The sequence below is a fragment of the Salmo trutta genome, chromosome 26 (genome assembly GCF_901001165.1).
Source record: "Salmo trutta chromosome 26, fSalTru1.1, whole genome shotgun sequence".
In the NCBI taxonomy this organism is placed as follows: domain Eukaryota; kingdom Metazoa; phylum Chordata; class Actinopteri; order Salmoniformes; family Salmonidae; genus Salmo; species Salmo trutta.
The window spans coordinates 11,449,414-11,470,391 of record NC_042982.1 but is presented as its reverse complement, the minus strand read 5'-3'; the positions used below and the strand labels follow the sequence as shown (position 1 = coordinate 11,470,391).

General features: G+C 40.7%; 1 protein-coding gene across 1 annotated transcript in view; it reads right to left on the bottom strand.

Moving 5' to 3' along the window:
* LOC115163124 (limbic system-associated membrane protein) overlaps positions 1 to 20,978 on the bottom strand; it is a 1,234,562-nt gene that overhangs the window by 1,195,489 nt on the left and 18,095 nt on the right. The gene's annotated exons all lie outside the window — the stretch shown is intronic.

Below are 20,978 nucleotides of genomic sequence, written 5' to 3'. Positions count from 1 at the left end.
AACAGGTAATCTGATGCAGCACTCCATCACTCTTCTTCTTGGTCAAATAACCCTTACACAGCCTGGAGGTGTGTTGGGTCATTGTCCTGTTGAAAAACAAATGATAGTCCCACTAAGCGCAAACCAGATGGGATGGCGTATCGCTGCAGAATGCTGTGGTAGCCATGCTGGTTAAGTGTGCCTTGAACTCTAAATAAATCACCAACAGTGTCACCAGCAAAGCACCCCCACACCATCACACCTCCTCCTTCATGCTTCACGGTGGGAACCACACATGCGGAGATCATCCTTTCACATACTCTGCGTCTCACAAAGACATGACAGTTGGAACCAAACATCTCAAATTTGGAATCATCAGATTCATCAAAGGACAGATATCCACCTGTCTAATGTCCATTGCTTGTGTTTCTTGGCCCAAGCAAGTCTCTTCTTCTTATTGGTGTCCTTTAGTAGGGGTTTCTTTGCAGCAATTCGACCACGAATGCCTGATTCATGCAGTCTCCATGCAATTGATGTTGAGATGTGTCTGTTAGTTGAACTCCATTAATAATTTATTTGGGCTGCAATTTCTGAGGCTGGTAACTCTAATGAACTTATCCTCTGCAGCAGAGGTAACTCTGGATCTTCCTTTCCTGTGGCAGTCCTCATGAGCCAGTTTCATAATAGCGCTTGATGGTTTTGCGACTGCACTTGAAGAAACGTTCAAAGTTGACTGGCCTTCATGTCTTAAAGTAATGATGGACTGTCATTTCTCTTTGCTTATTTGAGCTGTTCTTGCCATAATATGGACTTGGTCTTTTTTGAAATAGGGCTATCTTCTGTATACCACCAATACCTTGTCACAACACAACTGATTGGCTGAAATGCATTAAGAAGGAAAGAAATTCGACAAATTAACTTTTAAATAGGCACACCTGTTAAGTAAAATGCATTCCAGGTGACTACCTCATTAAGCTGGTTGAGAGAATGCCAAGAGTGTGCAAAGCTGTCATCACGGCAAAGGGTAGCTGTTTTGAAGAATCTCAAATATAAAATATGTTTTGATTTGTTTAACATGTTTTTGGTTACTATGTGTGTTATTTCATAGTTTTGATGTCTTCACTATTGTAGAAAATAGTAAAAATAAAGAAAAACCCTGGAATGAGTAAGTGTGTCAACTTTTGAATCGGTATTGTCACGTCCTGACCAGTAAAAGGCGTCATTTGTCATTGTAGTATGGTCAGGGCGTGGCAGGGGGTGTTGTTTTTGTGTTTTTTGGGGTTGGTTTGTTTCATGGGGATTTGTTCTAGTTTTCATTTTCTATGTTCATTTTCTATGTGTGGCGGAGTATGGTTTCCAATGGCAGGTGTCTTTCGTTGTCTCTGATTGGAAGCCATACTTAGGCAGCCTGTTTTTTCCTGTGGGTTGTGGGTGGTTGTTTTCTGTATAGCCTGTGCACCTTACGGAACTGGGTTGCTGTCATTTGTTTTTTCTTTGTTTAAGTGTTCCCTTAAAATAAGTATGAATGAGCACTCTACACGCTGCGCCTTGGTCTCATCAATACGACGCTTGTGACAGGTATGGTATACAAATGATTTAAAATTAGAATGAACTCTCAAAAGTTAGTTTATATCATTAAAACTTCCTGAAAAGCATTAACAGTTCACCATGGTATCAAAACCCTTGTCATCCATCCATTTAAAGCAAAGTACTACACTCTAAGTTGGGAGAGTACAATATTGTTTGACTTATGCTGTTTTTTTGAAGGCCCAAAGGTCAAATATAATGATTTCCTCTTATAATTTGGTTATGATGCTTTCCTCAAAATATCACACGTATCAAGAGATACATATTGCACGTATTACTCCATTCGGCCTGGAGTCGCTCTCGTAAAGGTCATTGGACAGTGAGTAAAGTTACTGTGGCTTATTAAATCGTCGGCTTAAAAATGCATTTGTTTTGTGAGTGTGTGACTCAGGGTCTCTCAGTTTATGTCTACCTGGAGCTGTTTAAAAATGTCTTCTCTGTTGTTCAGCCATGCATTATGCATCACAATCTGTTGAAGGTCAAATTCCTTAGGATTCAAATGTTTCAACATATTACAGGCAGAGGAAGCATGGGCGTGGCATATGGGGACTAAACTGAAATCTACATAATAAATGTTGGAGACGTTATGGACATTGAGCAGAAAGTAAGAACCGAGCAAATTACTTTTGACTCAAGAAACACCTGGAGCATATGCATGGAGTGCGGTATCGACAATAAGTTCTGCCAATATGCAAATGTGTGTTAATTGAGTAAGTGCACGTGGATACCAATTCAACTGACAAATTATGGACATTACTTTAAGAGAGGGCTGATTACATGTGGTGACATTAAATTATGCAGACAGATAAAAAAACTGATTGACGTCTAAAGTAAAGACCTACTTTGCTTTTCCATGCAGCAGAAAATCACCATCAATCTCCCATCAGGCATTGTTTTAGTCTGTTAGTAAGATGCAGTGGCGTTCCTAGTAGTGGGTAGGTGGCCTTATAAGGGAGATGGAGTGATGACACAGAGCTGTGCTTTCTGAACCTGACACCAGCACACAGTTATGTTGCCTCTTGGCTATTCTCAAACAGCCCTCTGTACTAGGCCTTGTGGGAACATCTCCCCTCAGACTGTTTGTGGTGGAAACTTTACTCTGGAATGTGTTGCTCTTAAACTCAGCCAACAAGCAAAGTCCCAGGAGAGTTACACTACAGCTTTTCAAAACTCTAAAATAGGTGGAAACAAAGCGGCTGCCATTATGAAAGAGTGATTGATTAATTTACCCCTAACAGGTAGTTTTATCACAGCAATACATAGACATTTGTATTTTCATCTAGAGCCTAAAAATGTGGTTTCACTTTTTAACCTGGGGCTTTTATTTTATAGACGATAACACTGCGGTAACCTAAGCATGACAAAGAAACCAACCAGAGTTCACAAGGCCTAGCCCACACCTCAATCTCCATAAATGGATGAGTGGGATTTCTCTTTATAGATGGAGAGGGTATAACAGTGGTACAATCGGCTGGTTTAATGTCAGCCTTGACTGAGAGAAATGTTCATGTCTGGATTATAAAATGGCTGTAATTTGCTCATGATTTCATAAATCTACATAAGAGAAATGCTTTTCCAAGATGCTATGATTTTAGCTCATTAGTTTCATGTCTGTGGCAGCAGCTCTGGTAGAAAAACTGAGATGGGAAATTAAGAAAGAAAATCCATTCTGTTCGACAAAAATGCCTTATGGAGCATGTGAACATGGAGCATGTGAACATGGAGCATGGAGCATGTGCCTTAATAAAAAAAACTTGTATGCCATCAGTAAATATAAATCAAATTGTTACATTACCAGCCTAGTTCATTTAGCCACAGAAAAAAGACAGCTACTTTCCCACTAGCTATGATTGGCTGAGATAATCAAATCACATTTTATTGGTCACATGCAGATGTTATTGCAGGTGTAGCGAAATGCTTGTGTTCCTAGCTCCAACAGTGCAGTAGAATCTAACAACTCACAACAATACACAAATGTAAAAGAATGGAATAAAGAAATATATACATATTAGGACGAGCAATGTCTGAGTGGTATTGACTAAAATACAGTAGAATAGAATACAGGAAATACATATGAGATGAGTAAAGCTGTATGTAAACATTACTAAAGTGACTAGTGTTCCATTAAAGTGGCCAGTGATTCTATGTCTATAGGGCAGCAGCCTATATGTGCAGGGTTGAGTAGCCGGGTGGTAGCCGACTAGTGATGGCCACAAAGTTGCTTAGGAGCTACAAGCAGAGCTGCCGTGTCTGTCGGCGCCATCTTAATGAGTGGGCTGGACATGCCGAGAAATGAGTTCGGATTGGTCTGCCATGTTGCAGGCTTCTGTCTATTTGAGTTGGTCAGTATGTGTAGGTAATCCTGTCTAAGTGGCTTTTTAAAAAATATATCCTGTAGTAGAACTGCATAAGTGTTGCTCTCCACTTTCTAGAGGACTGAGTTTTGAAATCAGTGGAATTAGAGTATGACAACTAAGGAGATGGAGATTCATGCAGGGTAGAACGTCATGAGTTGGGATTATGTTCATTGTTTAGCTAGCTACATGTCTTAAAAAAAGACTCCACTATGCAAGTATCCATTTCAATAGAATATTCATGATGTCAACGCAAGCTGTTGATAGACGTAGCTTGTAAATTCGCTCTGGTTATCTACTCCGATTTCAGAGCACTCTTGACTGAGTGTGCCAGAGCACAGAATAACTGACGAATTTACGAATGCTCAATACCCGTTGAATATGGCCGGTGTCAGTAAACTTTGGCAAAATAGCGTAGTTGCAGTCACCAACACTCTGGATAACATAAAAACAGTCTAACCAGCTCTGTTAGGGCGAGTAAAATGGTCAGAGTGATTTGTTCTCTCATTTGTGTCTGGAACTAGCTAGCAAGCTAGCCAACGTTAGCCTGTTAGCTTGACTGCTGTTATGACAGAACGCTCATATTTACCCTTAAAGAGATGGGTGGGGATAAAGCTTAAGAGGGTGTGAATGATGCTGAATGGGTGTAGACAAAGAAGAGCTCTCCAGTAGGTGTACCAAATCATTCAAAGGCCATTTTCTCAAAAGTGAGGTTAGAATTTTATCAACTTTCAAAGCAGAATTACTTTTCCATTGTTCCTCAACTGTAGTGTATGATATACCATTTTCTAGCTCTGAGTCTCTACTTTTATCCAATGTAAAAAACATCATTTCAAATTTTGCTAAATAAGACCGAATCGAGCCGGTCGGTCACATTTAGCTTTTAGCAGCGAGAGACTGAGGGACTGGTGGGTGTGACAGACTGATTAAAATGGCATTTAATGTGGCATATGTGTGCTGTAGGGTGATTTCACCTCTCACACAGTCACTGCATAAAATATCTACAAACCTAATGTAGTGCATTAGGCCTCTGTTGCTCTGGAATATCATTTTGGCAATGGATCAGCTACATGTCTCGTCAAGTGTCAATAGTGATTGGCATCAGGCATTACATTACATTAGACACAGTCAGAAAATCCACTCATAGGGGATTGGAAAACCAGAAAGAATTGCTTGCCGCACATGCTCAATCTCTCACTACTGAGATTCTCAGCTGTACGGAATCCATATTAGGAACACTGTCATTCCTCCTGAACAGGTGAGGGGTGAACATTTTCCTAATGTGGATTCTGTACACCTGCTAGCTTTACTTTAGTAAAGCTAATACCCTGATGATCGATAGACATAACCACAGTCAGGAGTGTGGCCACCCAGCCAGATGACCTTGGTTCATTGGTAGAGTGAGTGAGTTTATGTGTAAGCAGGCAGTAGCACAACACTGTAGAAAGCCTGACCACCCTTATGAACCTGGACTGACATGACTGTGGAACATAGACAATGTTAACACTGTATGAATGAGAGGAAAGCGGACAGAGGCAATGTTAAATATGTCCACACTGTCATGACTCTCCTGTGAAGATCCAAAGGATCTGGTTACTTGGGTCCGCTCTACAGTGCCCTCTCTCTCCCGTAGAGTGGGAGAGGGGTGAAGTTGGCCGTTTTATGACGGTCGCAAATACCTTGTAGAAACTCTGCCTTTGGGCTCTGCAGGACTGAGGGGAAAGTAATCTCTTTGTTACAAGGAGATTCCTCCCGCCAAAATGGTAAAATCACAAGGTTAAATAATGAAACAAAATGTATGTAATCCAAACAGTTTGAATGGTCCGTGGGTGCTGAAAGAACAATTGTCAGATCAGTTGTTGTTTTTGGATCTCATTAACTTCACTAGGATAGGAGGCAGCATTCGGAATTTTGGATGAAAAGCGTGCCCAGACTAAACTGCCTGCTACTCAGGCCCAGAAGTTAGGATATGCATATAATTGGTAGATTTGGATGGAAAACACTAAAGTTTCCAGAACTGTTAAAATAATGTCTGTGAGTATAACAGAACTCATATGGAAGGCAAAAATCTGAGACAAATCCAACCAGGAAGTGGGAAATCTGAGGTATGTCGTTTATTTAAGTGATTGCCTATCCAATATCCTGTATCTGTGGGGTCAGATTGCACTTCCTAAGGCTTCCAGTAGATGTCAACAGTCTTTAGAAGTTGTTTCAGGCCTGTATTGTGAAAGGGGATTGAATAAGAGCTGTTTCAACAAGTGGTCAAGCTGCAAGACATTAGTTTAGTCTTGCGAATTGTCCGGTTGGAATATTATTGAAGATTTATGATAAAAACATCCTAAAGATTGATTCTATACATTGTTTGATATGTTTCTATTAACTTTAATGGAACTTTTTTGACTTTTCATCTGGACTTTGTGCCCGCGCTTTGTGCATTTGGATTACTGGACTAAACGCGCAAACAAAAAGGAGGTATTTGGACATAAAGATGAACTTTATCAAACAAAACAAACATTTATTGTCTAACATGGAGACCTGTGAGTGCCATCAGATGAAGATCATCAAAGGTAAGTGATTCATTTTAACACTATTTCTGACTTTTGTGACACCTCTCCTTGGTTGGAAAATGGCTGTATGGTTTTCTGTGGCTATGCGCTGACCTAACATAATCGCATGGTGTGCTTTCACCATAAAGCCTTCTTGAAATCGGACACAGCGGCTGGATTAACAAGAAGTTTATCTTTAATCCTATGTATAACACTTGTATCTTTCAATGCTCTAATTTCCGGCTACCCGGATAAAGCACTAAATAAACTTCAGTTAGTGCTAAATACGGCTGCTAGAATGCTGACAAGAACGAAAAAATTTGATCATATTACTCCAGTGCTAGCCTCTCTACACTGGCTTCCTGTTAAGGCAAGGGCTGATTTCAAGGTTTTACTGCTAACCTACAAAGCATTACATGGGCTTGCTCCTACCTATCTTTCCGATTTGGTCCTGCCGTACGTACGCTACGGTCACAAGACGCAGGCCTCCTAATTGTCCCTAGAATTTCTAAGCAAACAGCTGGAGGCAGGGCTTTCTCCTATAGAGCTCCATTTTTATGGAATGGTCTGCCTACCCATGTGAGAGATGCAGACTCGGTCTCAACCTTTAAGTCTTTACTGAAGACTCATCTCTTCAGTGGGTCCTATGATTGAGTGTAGTCTGGCCTAGGAGTGTGAAGGTGAATGGAAAGGCTCTGGAGCAACGAACCGCCCTTGCTGTCTCTGCCTAGCCGGTTCCCCTCTCTCCACTGGGATTCTCTGCCTCTAACCCTATTACAGGGGCTGAGTCACTGGCTTATTGGTGTTCTTCCATGCCATTCCATGCGTCACTTGAGTGGGTTGAGTCACTGATGTGGTCTTCCTGTCTGGGTTGGCGCCCCCCCTTGGGTTGTGCCGTGGCGGAGATCTTTGTGGGCTATACTCGGCCTTGTCTCAGGATGGTAAGTTGGTCGAACAAAACACACATTTATTGTTTAACATGGAGTCCTGGGAGTGCCATCCGGTGAAGATCATCAAAGGTTAGTGATTAATTTTAACGCTATTTCTGACTTTTGTGACACCTCTCCTTCTGTGGAAAATGGCTGTATGGTTTTCTGTGGCTAGGCGCTGACCTAACATCATCGCATGGTGTGCTTTCGCCGTAAAGCTTTCTCGAAATCGGACACTGTGGCTGGATTAACAAGAAGTTTCTTTAAAATGGTGTATAATACTTGTATGTTTGAGGAATTTTAATTATGAGATTTCTGTTGTTTGAATTTAGCGCCCTGCAATTTCACTGGCTGTTGGCGAGATGGGACGCTCACGTCCCGAACGATCCCAGAGAGGTTAAGGACAGTATAACAACATAACTGTATCTCTGAATGTGTATATTTCCCAGTTATAAGAATTACATCTAAATGTTGTGGAACTGATATGATTAAATATAAAAGTTTTAACCAGTCAGTGACCACACTCACGTGAGCACAGACATTTATGTCGGTGTCATGGAACACCCCTTTCGCCAGAGTTTATAAAAGGACTCGCTAATGAAATTTACATTAGCCCAGAGAACGTAAGATGCAGTCCACACGCTGAAATGGTTGCCATTTAAATGGAGACCAGTTACGTGCAGCGCCAGCTGAATACGTTATAAATGGTTAAAAAATGTGAATCTCTAGAGACCAGTACATTGCCGGGTTGCTACGGGCGTGTAAAATGGTTCTAGCTCTACATTAGACCAGCGTGACCGACAGCGTGAGCTGAAAGGTACTGAATGGTTAGAAACTCTGAAACTCTCTCGAAGAAGAAGACTACACAGGAACCTTCAGTCTGCAGCTGTTTAAGTACTTTAGTCTAGTAAACTCGACTGAAGACAAAGAACAATTTACTCTCACCACTATAGTCACGAACAGAGCCCGCTGAACAATGCGGGGTAGACCTATGGAGGATCCGTTCTCACAGACACTCTGAAACTTACTACAAAAGACATGGTGACCTGTCATGGACAACTCGAGACTTTCTGTCGAATTACTCCTCGTAGATGGATCGAGTGTTTTCAACTGAGACAGCAAAGACATACACACGTAAATATGTACATTGCAATTCTATCGAATGAGCGGCCATTCATGTGCGAAGTATTCACATTTCCATTAACTTAGTTATCAGCTGTCTGTACAATAGTGGAATTCCTTTGTCTCTCCCTTTCCCTCTTTTTTGAATCTGCCATTTTGTGTAACAAGTCGTCATACCGGTTTAGTCCACTAGGGACTTTTCATTGCATTGTGTAGTAATCAATGTGTAGTCTATCCTGTTTGTGTGTTTATGTAATTCTGTGTAGTTAGTTAGTTAGTTAGTTAGTTAGTAAATAAATAATTAAGCCAATTTGTATATCGCTGATTCATCATTTATGCTAGATTTCATGCAGATATCCAAGAGTTTTCCAACATTCAGAATGAGACTGATATGAGGTAATAAGAATTGACTGTGACTGATGTAAGAGATATAAATATCTTTAGAGTTTAGTGGGGAGATAGTAACTTGTTAAATGACTTTTCCCGTGGTGCACAAGATTACTACTTAATTGTTATATGATTAATTGAACATGGTATTACATTTTTTAAATTCCTTCCCTTCCCTGTAGCTCAGTTGGTAGAGCGTGGTGTTTGCAACACCAGGGTTGTGGGTTCGATTCCCACGGGGGGCCAGCACAGAAAAAAAAAGAAAAAAAGAAAAAAAAAGAAATGTATGCATTCACTACTGTAAGTCGCTCTGGATAAGAGCGTCTGCTAAATGACTAAAATGTAAAATGTAAAATGTTAAATAACAGTCAAACACATTAATGATAGTCAAGACACGACAACACATAGGACTATGAAATGACATGACTATGGAACATTGACATGTGTTCACATGGTGTAAATGAAAGGAAAGGGGTCATGATCAGACATTGTCAAAGGGCTATTGTAAAACATGTCCAAACACAGAAACATGGTCTGCCATGAGGCTGGTGTGAATCAGTAGGGTCTAGCTAGTTTTAGGACCATGGACAGCAGTCGCTGACTCATCTCCCTGCCATAGAACATATAGCCAGGCCACCTGCGGAACACACGTTAATCCATAGCTGTCTGTCACAAAGCATTTCCTATTCCAAGGGGACATCTTCTGTGACAAGTCTTTAGAGCATTAATATGCATGTAACTGACAAAATAAAGGAAACACGAGTAAATGAAGGATACAAAGTATATTGAAAGTAGGTGCTTCCATACAGGTGTGGTTCTTCAGATAATTAAGCAATTATCATCCCATCATGCTTAGGGTCATGTATAAAAATGCCCAGTTGCCCATTATTTTGTCTACCACGGCTTAGGGCTGGGCGATATATCGAATTCATTTTATTTATTTTTTTGCGCGATATTCCAAATGCCTGTATCGATGTATTTATTTTTTTGAGTGTTTATGTCCATTTGTTCTCACGTATTTTTGGTCTTGTCTCCTTCGCTCCATTTGTGCTGTGTTAACCTTCCCATTTACACCAGAGAGCTGTATTTAATGACAAAATGCACGTTTCCGCCCTAACAATAGGAGTCGTTGTCCCAAAGGCAGGAAAGCAGGCGACAGACAGGCTTAGGTCCAAAATTAGCCCATAGAAGCATATTGGCCTTATTTTGGACATATTTTAGCGAGAGTGAAACCTCTAGCTTTGCCTCTTCCTCTGGTTTACACACACACACGCTCACGCGCGCACACACACGCACACCAAGCCCCTCACCCTTCCACTCACAACAACAAAGATGAGAGACCACTTCTTCCTCTCTGACAACTCGTTCTCATTCTATGATTTGATTTCAACATCTGAACAAAGTGGACAGGATAATTTTTCTGCCTTGTTAGCTAACAAATAGTTCCAAGTTGGCTAAACTTGAAATGTATAAAGATTAGCGGGCTTCTCACTAGCATGTGGGCTTGTGCTTGAGAGATTGTTTAGGAGACCTGTGTTCATTTCTGTAGCCTAATGCAAGAAATTAGTCATTATTAGTGAATGTGCATTATGCATGGTTCTGGTTAAATTTGTAACAAAAAATCCCATGATGTTTATTTTTTTTCTAGACTGTACTCTGTAACGGATGGTTTTGAAAATGTACTTAAGTACTTTGCTTCACTCAAAATGTACTAAAGTAAAAGTACAGCCTTTGAAAAATACAAAAAAAGTACAAGTACACAGAAAAGCTACTCAATTACAGGAACGTGAGTAGTTGTAATTAGTTTCTTCCACACCTGTATGTGGGGAATCGGAGGTGGCTCATTTCATCTTGTTATTGATACCATGTCTGGTTTTGAGATGTTTTGACTGATTTAATGCCAATGCAAATATGGCTAAAATTCAAGTGGTCATTGTGCAAATGTATTTGTTTTCAATAAACATCGGAGACTAAATGTGCTGTATGTGGCCTTTTGAGTGAAGAGAAGTGGACCCACCAGAAAAGTCTCCAAGGGAAGATACCTAGAAGAAACCACAAAGGTCTGAAACAAAGAAAGTGAAATTGCTAATTATACATAATAGCAGTTATATGGCCCATAGCCTTTCCCTGCGCTACTACTTTGTAGCTCCGCCCCCTCAACACCTCCCCTACTGTAATGTAGCTGAAATATGATTGGTCTTAACTGAACATTTTGGTATCAACAACCCTGTTTTTGTTGTTGCTTCTAGGGTCTTCGCTAGTTGCAATGTTGTTTCAGAATGGCAATCAAATGATTGGGGAGAATGTAAACCCACCGGCTGATAAGGTGTGGCTGCAACAAGGGGTCTGTGGTGCCCTGGAAGTCCGCTGAGGACAGACTGTTTCTCACCATGTCAGGGTCGCACTGGAGGTCCACTGGGGCCCGGCTGGCCCTCGCCACGTCTGGGGGGGACTGGAGGTCCACGTGTAGGGGGGACAGGAGGTCCACAGGGGCCCGGCTGGCCCTCGCCACGTCTGGGTGGGGGACTGGAGCAATGTGCAAAAGGACTTTTGTTTAGTTACACTAATAGGCTATCAAGAAAGATCTGATAGATTAATATTAAATGCAAATATTGAATAACAAGACGAAACCATAAGTTACAGGACATTACTGCCGTTATTCTACACATGATCAGAGAGGGAGAGAGACATTATCCCCTTTACCAAAAGAGCAACTTTACCTACAAAAGTCTATTATTGTGCAGCGCTACCCTTACTTCTTTTTCACACAATAAAACATCTTGCTTACAGTTGTTAAGAGTCATTTCAGGGGCTGGGCCAGTCTACAATATATATTCAGTTAATAGTAATAATTTAATTGGAAAATTGAACAATAACAAGACAGAATTATATAATTAATTTACACCTACTAATTTCAAATTTGAAGTCCTCTGCCTTTGCCAGTATGTCTTCCGGCTATTTCTTTCCAAAAGATGATGGTCGCTTGATGGTTAACTCCATGACCAAGACATCTAATGATGATGTTCCCCTCCTCAAAAGAGCGGTAGGGGAACCAACTTTTTCCACCACATTCACAGAAAGTTTGGCATGGATAACATACATACATACTGTATATTTCAAACATAAAATGTTACATATTACACTACAGGTAACACTAAACGACAAAATTACATTTTGTCTGTACTCTATTGATGTGACTAATGTATCTGCAATCTATTGATGTGACCACATGTATCTGTAATTTATTGAAGTGACTACATGTATCTGCAATCTATTTATGTGACTAAATGTATCTGCTGTTTGCTATTGTGAGAAAGGAAATCACTTTAAACATAAACATACTACATGTAAAATTGTAGACGTCTTTAACCGCCTGAACTAGATCTGGTGGGCTCCTCCCACCCTCCTGTAGCCCAGTAGTGTTTAATCCTATGAACAATTAAAAGAACATGGTGCAGAATGACACCTGACATAATATAGGACAAGTATAAGTCCCCACCTAATTATTATTATTATAAGAGGTATTTATGGGAAATATGCTTAGGAAAACAAGAAACACAGCAACCACACTGTCTGGCTTTTAATCTGTTTAACAATAATGCTTTACCTGCAAACGAAAGACCAACAACTGCAGTTGGCATGACAAACTGTTGCGCTCCACTGGTGGCCAGGTGCTGCACCTCCTTTTGTCATCCATTTTTCTTCAAGATGAGGACAACAGCTTCCACCCTCAGATCCTCGAAATCGGACAACTTAATAAGAAGAACATTTATTAAACTACATAAGGAGGAACCAAACGTTACATTTATTTGATAATAACTAGTAAACTGTACAGTTTTTATAGTTAATAATTTCTGTAACACATAATCCTTCTGTCTAAGCAATCACTGAACCTACCTATTTTAATCTCTACTCTTCTTTCATACTTCATATATTACCCTATGTGAGTTTCTAAAACAGTAACACTTTATTTAAGCCCACACTCATCAGGGACCAATTAAGTAAGAGCCAATACCTGCAAGGTCGCTGGTTCAAACGACTGGAGGGTTGCTGAAGTCAAATTGAAGTAAAACTTAATAACGGTCCAATAAACTACCTATGAAACACTTATGAACTACAAATTAGTGGCTAAAAAGTGTTGGCTAAAATGTTGTGTTAAGCTGCCATCCTAATGACTGATACTCTGACCTGGGCATTAAATTACTATGTGGTTCTCAACTCTTCTTGCCCTAACGTCTTCAATCATCTGTGCTTTGTCCCTTGACTCCCTGAGCTCCTCAGCCATCTTCTGGAATTTCCTCCTCTCCATCTCAGCTAAATTCCCCCATCTGCCACTGAGGGTTGTCAGGTCACCTGAGATGACAATATTATATACTGATGTCAACTATAACAGATGATATTGTCATGGTAAAAGTGGCGTGAGCTATTGGCTTTCTGGAACATTACAGGACCACCTTCAAACTACTCATGCTCACCTACAAAGCACTCAATGGACTGACGCCCTCATACCTTACTGACCTTCTGCACTCCTACATTTCGACCTGCTCACTGCCCTCCTCTAACAATGGACTCCTCATCATTCCTTGCACCAGGCTCCGCTCCATAGGAGACATTGCTTTTAGCAGTGCAGCACCCCACAATAGCACACAAAAACCTATAAAAACTGTCACGAGCCTCCAGTTTATTGTACAGATGCGGTGGTACAAGACGATGGGAGCTCTTGCTCCAGCGCCACGGGATACAGTTCTACTGTGACAGAGCTAAGGCAAGCACACCATGTTGTTTTACTATTTAACCAGATATTCAACTGACTAACTATACTGTAAATGGCCTGTTAAACACAATAATAACACACGTGACCCATGACTGAATTAATATTATAAAGATATTATACTCCACATATAATATTATCTACTGTAATAATATACGCCATTAAGCAAATACTTTTAAGTGACTTAGTCATGCAATTTAGTCAACCTCTTTCTGAAATTTGTTGGAAAGCAAATAGGTTTATGTAATGAAGAGTACATGTGTAATAAAACAATTAACGTTCAAATTGTTCTCTAATTAAACATTACAGAATACCCAAGTTGACTGTTTTATTGGTGTGACATGCATCACCTAACTGTGATTGAACCAAAGGTGCCTCTCGTTATTGGTGGGTGGAGTTTTCCCTATACATTTCCAGTGTTTCCCAGTGGCCAGAAGATTCCCATTATTTGTAAACGTTGGAGTGCCTTGAGAGGACAAGAGAAGTGAAGGTGACTTAGACCAAATTTCCATTAATAGCAGCCTGGTAGTTGAATCGTATGTATGGAAAAAGTATGACCTCCAGCCAGGATCAACTCTCCTTCTCGCTGGGCATGCCTCCCTAAACCTACGCACTTTGTATGTGTTGCTGTTTCTAATTTAAAGTGAAAGCTAATAAGTATATATTGGTGATAGGATCATTGTATGAGCGTTAGCGCTGAAGATTGTGTGATATTATTGCGGAGCACTCCAATGGGGATTTTAGAGATGCGAATCTCTAATACTGGTGCTGAAAGATATTAGTGCTTCAGAAAATAAATAGGCTGTCTATTTTAAATCTACCTCAGGTACGTCAGATACAACTAATTGCATTAGGTTGTAACAAGGGCTTTGTGATTCGTTGGCCAGTCAATTGTAAAAATGTTTTTTACTGTTCACTTGGAAACGAATTAGGAAACATGGCATCACTTTGTATTTACATAATAACTGCTATGTAATTACAGTCTACCGGTATTGGGTATTAGATAACAGCACAACTCCATACAACAGGTTTCAGAACAATGTTGATACTGCATTTTGTACTGTGTGCTAGTTAGATAGGTTTGAGGGCAGTTTGATGTAGTGTCATTTCTGCTTAGATAGGCATCCATTTCACAACTGCTGAATTATTACGGATTGATAAGTGATTTGTATGGAACCGCATAGTTTTAAGTAATAGATTTCTGAATACATTTCATTTATGATTCAAATCATGGACCTCATTCCTGTAAATCACTCATTAATGTGCAAAAACCTTCCTCAACCATGAATGCTTATTGTCAGAAGAATTCATATACCTCCTACCCCTGGGTGAAATTATGCAACATTCACAAAGTTCACTTTCACTGCTATGCTGATGGCACCCAGCTCTACCTCTCCACCAAACCCACCACTACCCTCCCTCATCAGCTGCCTTCACGACATCCAGTGCTGGATGAGCATGAACCTCCTCAAACTCAACAGCAACAAGACAGAGGTCATGCTCATCGGCTCCAAATCCACTCTCTCCATGCATCACCACAGATGGTTTCCCGGTCCCTCTGTCAGCACAAGTCAAAAGCCTCGGTGTCTCCCTGGATAGTGTGGCGGGAGAATTAGAATTAGCTCAGTAACATAGATAATTAAGATGTCTTATCTGCTTAATATGCTTATATGATTAAAACTGTTGAACTCTTGTTATTAGATTATATCCCTTCGGACTCTTGTGTTGGCAGTTGCACTTCCTCCCTCATATAGGCCTCACTCACCTGGGGCCCAGAGAGGGGAGAAGTCAGGCTTGTCTATCACATGTCCCTGTTGCTATGCAGAATATCAGAAAGAGAAGAGGACATGGGGGAAACATTGTCTTCATATGTGGATGTGTATCTTTACCTATTACAAACCATGTGAAGCGATGGTGTGATTAATGTGGAACCAATGGTTGTGCCCAGTCACTTCCTCCTTTGGCTTTAGGGGAGATATTGTCTGAGACAGAATATGTGGGGTAGTGTCTGGAACCATTGTACGTCATCTCTGATATTGCACCTATCCTGGGATAGTGGATGACTTAGAGGCTCACTCCCATCACTGGTCAAGAACATGGGTTTTACTTGAGAAAGGGTTATCTGGATTTGACAATTGATTTATGACATAGAATGAGTTGGTGTTTCTGTAATAGGAAGTACCAGAGACGAGATCAGAGCCTTGTTTTAGGGGCCAAACTCTGTACAATAAGAACAGGCTGGGTGATACTCCTTTCTCATTTATCAGGTCTCACCTTGTGACCCATTCCACATATCTGTTTGTCATGCAGACTAATGGGGTGTATCTTTGCTATAAAAGATCTTTGTTGGGCCTCCTGGGTGACGCAGTGGTCTAAGGCACTGCATCGTAGTGCTAGCTGTGCCACTAGAGATTCTGGGTTCAAGTCCAGGCTCTCACAGCTGGCCGCGACCGGGAGACCCATTGGGCTGCGCACAATTGGTTAGGGGAGGGTTTGGCCGGCATGGATGTCCTCGTCCCATTGCGCACTAGTGACTCCTGTGGCGGGCCGGGCACAGTGCACGCTGACACGGTCGCCAGGTGCAGGGTGTTTCCTCCGACACATTGGTGCGGCTGGCTTCCGAGTTAAGTGGGCATTGTGTCAAGAAACAGTGTGGCTTGGTTGGGTTGAGTTTCAGAGGACGCATGGTTCTTGACCTTCGCCTCTCCCGAGTCCGTACGGGAGTTGCAGTGATGAGACAAGACTGTAAATACGAATTGGATATGACAAAATTGGGGAGAAAATGGGGTAGTAGATTATTTTAAAAATAATAATAATGATCTTCGTATCCTTTGTGTCAGGGCTCTCAATGAATCATCTGAGGGTGGTTCGTCGACCAGCCATCGCTATTGCAGAGTTCTCACTAATAAAGATTCAGTTTAAGTATAACAACTTGTGTGATAAGTTTCTCTCTCCTCATTTGATAATACAGAAATTAACCACCACAATAGTTCCCTCTCTTTCGAACCTCACAAAAAAACAGCACCCGGACAGCATTCTTCCATCTCTGCAATATCTCCAGGCTCCGCCTCTCACTGTCACACTCCAGCACCAAGCCAGAGACAGCAGTGGGGTCAAACTGTAGAACCCAGTTCCTACATTTGAATATAAAAATGTATTTTATCAAACAAAACAATGCTACATTTTATCCGCATCGAGCTAAAGGTTAGAGCTGCCGCTTTCAAGGAGCGGGACACTAATCCGGATGCTTATAAGAAATCCCGCTATGCCCTCAGACGAACCATCAAACAAGCAAAGCGTCAATACAGGATTAAGATTGAATCCTACTACACCGGCTCTGACGCTCGTCGGATGTGGCAGGGCTTGAAAACTATTACAGACTACAAAGGGATATCCAGACACGAGCTGCCCAGTGACGCGAGCCTACCAGACGAGCTAAATGCCTTTTATGCTCACTTCGAGGCAAGCAACACTGAAGCATGAATGAGAGCACCAGCTGTTCTGGAAGACTGTGTGATAACGCTCTCGGTAGCCAATGTGAGCAAGACCTTTAAACAGGTCAACATTCACAAAGCCGCGTGTACTCAAAGCATGCGTGGACCAACTGGCAAGTGTCTTCACTGACATTTACAACCTCTCCCTGACCGAGTCTGGGGGTTGGGGTTATCATTAGGGGGTCAGGGTTATCGTTAGTGTTACTGGTAGGGGGTTAGGGTTACCCCTAGGGGATTAGGGTTAGAGGTTTAGGGTTACCATTAAGATTTATGGTTAGGAGTTTAGGGTTAGGTGTTGAGGGTTACCGTTAGGGGGTCAGGGTTACCGTTAAGGGGTTAGGGTCAAGGGTTAAGGGTTACCGTTAGGGGGTCAGGGTTACTATTAGTGTTACTGGTCAGGGGTTAGGGTTACCGTTAGGGGATTAGGGTTATAGTTTAGGGTTAGGATGTTAGAGTTACCGTTACTGTTAGGGGATTAGGTTTAGTAATTTGTTAGGGTCAGTGACATCACAAAATTAATAATTAGTTCAATATGGTCAAGCAAAGGACACTAATCAAATCTATGTTTCTCCCTCCCCTTTGAAGAATTGCCTCTTTTTCACTAGATTTCATTAGTTAGCAACAAAATATAACGTTTGAGGGACAGAAAAGCCATAACAGCACCTCCATGTGGGAGAATAACAAAGATTTTGTCACCAGTAATTTAAAAAAAAAAGGTTGGTAATTAATTAATGAAACAACAACACCTTGCTCTTTGTTTGGCAAGAATCACCTCTCTTGCAAATGGGTCAGCATTTATTCGTGCTCTAAACGTATAGTCTTCTCTTGGCTTGATAAAGGCTTCTGCAAATGAAATACAGTTAAAATGCTGGGCATATTAAAAAAAACAAGACTATTAAGATTATTATTGGATTTCTATTGGATTTCAAGAAAATCTACAAAATGTACACTTACCTTTTAAAGTCAGTCATAATGTATCCCAGGCAGCAAAATCGCTGTTTTGTGTAAAACTGAGTGAAAAACCGCTGGATCTCTGAAATTGTTATTTTGCAAAGAGGTCGGAGCCAGGAAATTGAGGAAACACTAAATAACTAAATCAGCTGTAATCTGTGTCCTGACGATGAAGGCATTTGCTTGATAAAGGCATCTGCAAATTCACCCTCAATTAATATAAATAGATTGTTAAATAGTAGTTATTTACCTAAACTTATTTGATGTGCAATACTCTAAAAATAAAAAAAACTGACATAAAACACCCTTATCCTACAAAATGTGTGTTTTTACTTAAAAGTAGATAATCTGATTTGTTTGTGTGTACAATAAAAAAATATATAGATGAATAGATAACTTAATATAAAGACAAACATATTGACATCATCCAGTACAACCGTTTCTGGTGACTCCGAATGATCATTTTGGATACAACGTATTATGTTTTAGAGGCAACTGCTTGTGTACCCATGTGAACATTTGACTTTGACATCAAGTATGTATCTTGAGTATCGAAATAAAATATAAGCTTTTCAGATAACTCAACAATTTTTTTGTTTTTTTAGCGGTCGCACCGAATGATCAGATTTTTGGGGTAAAACCTGACAGGAAGTGGAAATGTAAACTTATCAAACGTTTACGAGAGACTTGCTAACTTTTATTCTTAACCAAAGGGTATCTCGCAGGCATCTTAATGATGTCACATCCTGTCACATGAGTACCATCATGTGATTTAATCCAAAATGGTGACTTTAAGTCGGTCGCACACCGAATTATAATCATGAAGACTATTTTTCAAGACAAAAGTATTTCAAGTATTTAAAACCTTTCTGCCTAAACTGTCTTAACCATACAGACATATAGTGCAATAGACCCTTAACAAAATGCCAGAATAATCGTTTGACAGTTTTGTTATGATTTGACATTTAAATAGATTGCATTTGTCTTCGGACAGTCGCCCTATATTTCTTTTTTGAACTTTAGGGCACCGAAAGTGACCGTTATTTTTCCTCACATTTAACCACAAACTCTCGTAGGACTCAATAAAAAAGAAAGGGCGTAGTTACATGACATAAAATGTGTAGAATTGGTTGTTGATTTTGGAAAATATTTCATTTGGACACCAAAATATGCACGTCACATCATTGACCCAATTATAGTTGGTTGTGTGGTTGGCTAGAGTTGACAGCGGCAAAAAACTAACCAGTGGTGTGTGGCACCCACTGAATCTCTATTTTGAGTAAGATGCTGTTTCTTCAGAACTTAACACAATCACTCACCCTCAAAGGTGAGTATGAGGTGAGATGAAAATGTGCAACGTTACTGAAGATTTTTATTGATTTGCTTGTGTGTGTGTGTGTGTGGGTGTGTGTGTGTGTGTGTGTGTGTGTGTGTGTGTGTGTGTGTGTGTGTGTGTGTGTGTGTCGTGCCAGCGGTGGTGTGAGGAGCTGATAGAGGAATTGAGTTGTGTGATCAGAAGGCTGCTATCACATGCCCAGGAGGGACCCTGCTGTTGTGCCCAGGAGCAAGGTACTCACCCTAATTGCTTTGGTAAATATCCAGCCGAGTAATATTCATAATTTATTCAAATGTAAGCCGTAGAACGAAGGTGCCCTAGGTAAGGGCATCTGTTCTGCCAATACGGAATCAACAATTTAAATCAATTTAACCCCAAAACACATCAACAAACTATCAAGTATATCAGTTGCTTAACTTACATGCTGACCACACCGCTTGCGTCGCGTGCAATCTAGCTAGTTAAATTGCCATAAATGTTTAATGCTTTGCGACCTGTCCCCAAATTAATGTCATTGGTTCAGAGTTTGTTTTGATATTTTAACCTGCGTGTTGTGATTGAGTTTGGTGTGGGGGGACAAAATAAATTTGCACACGATGGTGCACACACGACCGGTTTGGGTATGGTGTAAGTGGCGTGTTGCACCCTCAAACACAACTCAGTAAAAGAGTCCTATCCCTTTTAATCAGAGCCATACCCAGCAATCACCGGGACATAGGAATGACCCTGTGAAACACTGGATCGGAAACATTAGTGAAGTCAAGTGACGCTCATGCTTCTTGCAGAGCTGAACATAAGTCCTTTCAATTATGCACTGAAAGGTGATAAGGGGGAGAAACTTTTCAAGTGAAATAATGAGATTCTAAATGGACATGAATTCATTCCAATTCAAGTCAATACATTTCATTACCAAGCAAGTAAATAAACAACCTCTTTGATAAATGGAAAAATATAGAGTCACTTCAATTTGAGACCCTTTCAATGAGGTCCATGACACACTGTCTTTGTTATTATAAACCTTAAGTTGTCAGCTATCAGGTTAATTGACTCTTCTCTCAAGAGACCATACGCTGCCACAGCCACCAACATGAAAACCTAGCTGAAGCATACTGGCAATGAGGACAAGCTGTTTTCTAGCCTGGTAATATGATCTAAGAACATTTCTTCTATTAGCCTCTTGAGGACGAACCAAGGTTGAGTTCCACCTCCACAGCAGAAAAGCTATGACTTATTCACACTGTAGGGCCGACCCAAACCATACTGTGCTGGCTTGGATATGTTCTTCTCATATTATCCTTTCCAGCAAGTATGGCCAGTTGTGTTTCTTCACACACTCAGGTGCTACACCACACCACAGTATGATGAGACAGAGTCAGACAGTCAGACAGACAGTCAGTGGGATAAAAGAGTGAAATGTATATTGTAATATTCTACTCTTATGATCTTCCATTACATGCAGCTCATGTTTTGAATCTATCCAAGACAAAAGGCAATTTAGCCGTGATAAATTACTCTGACTAAA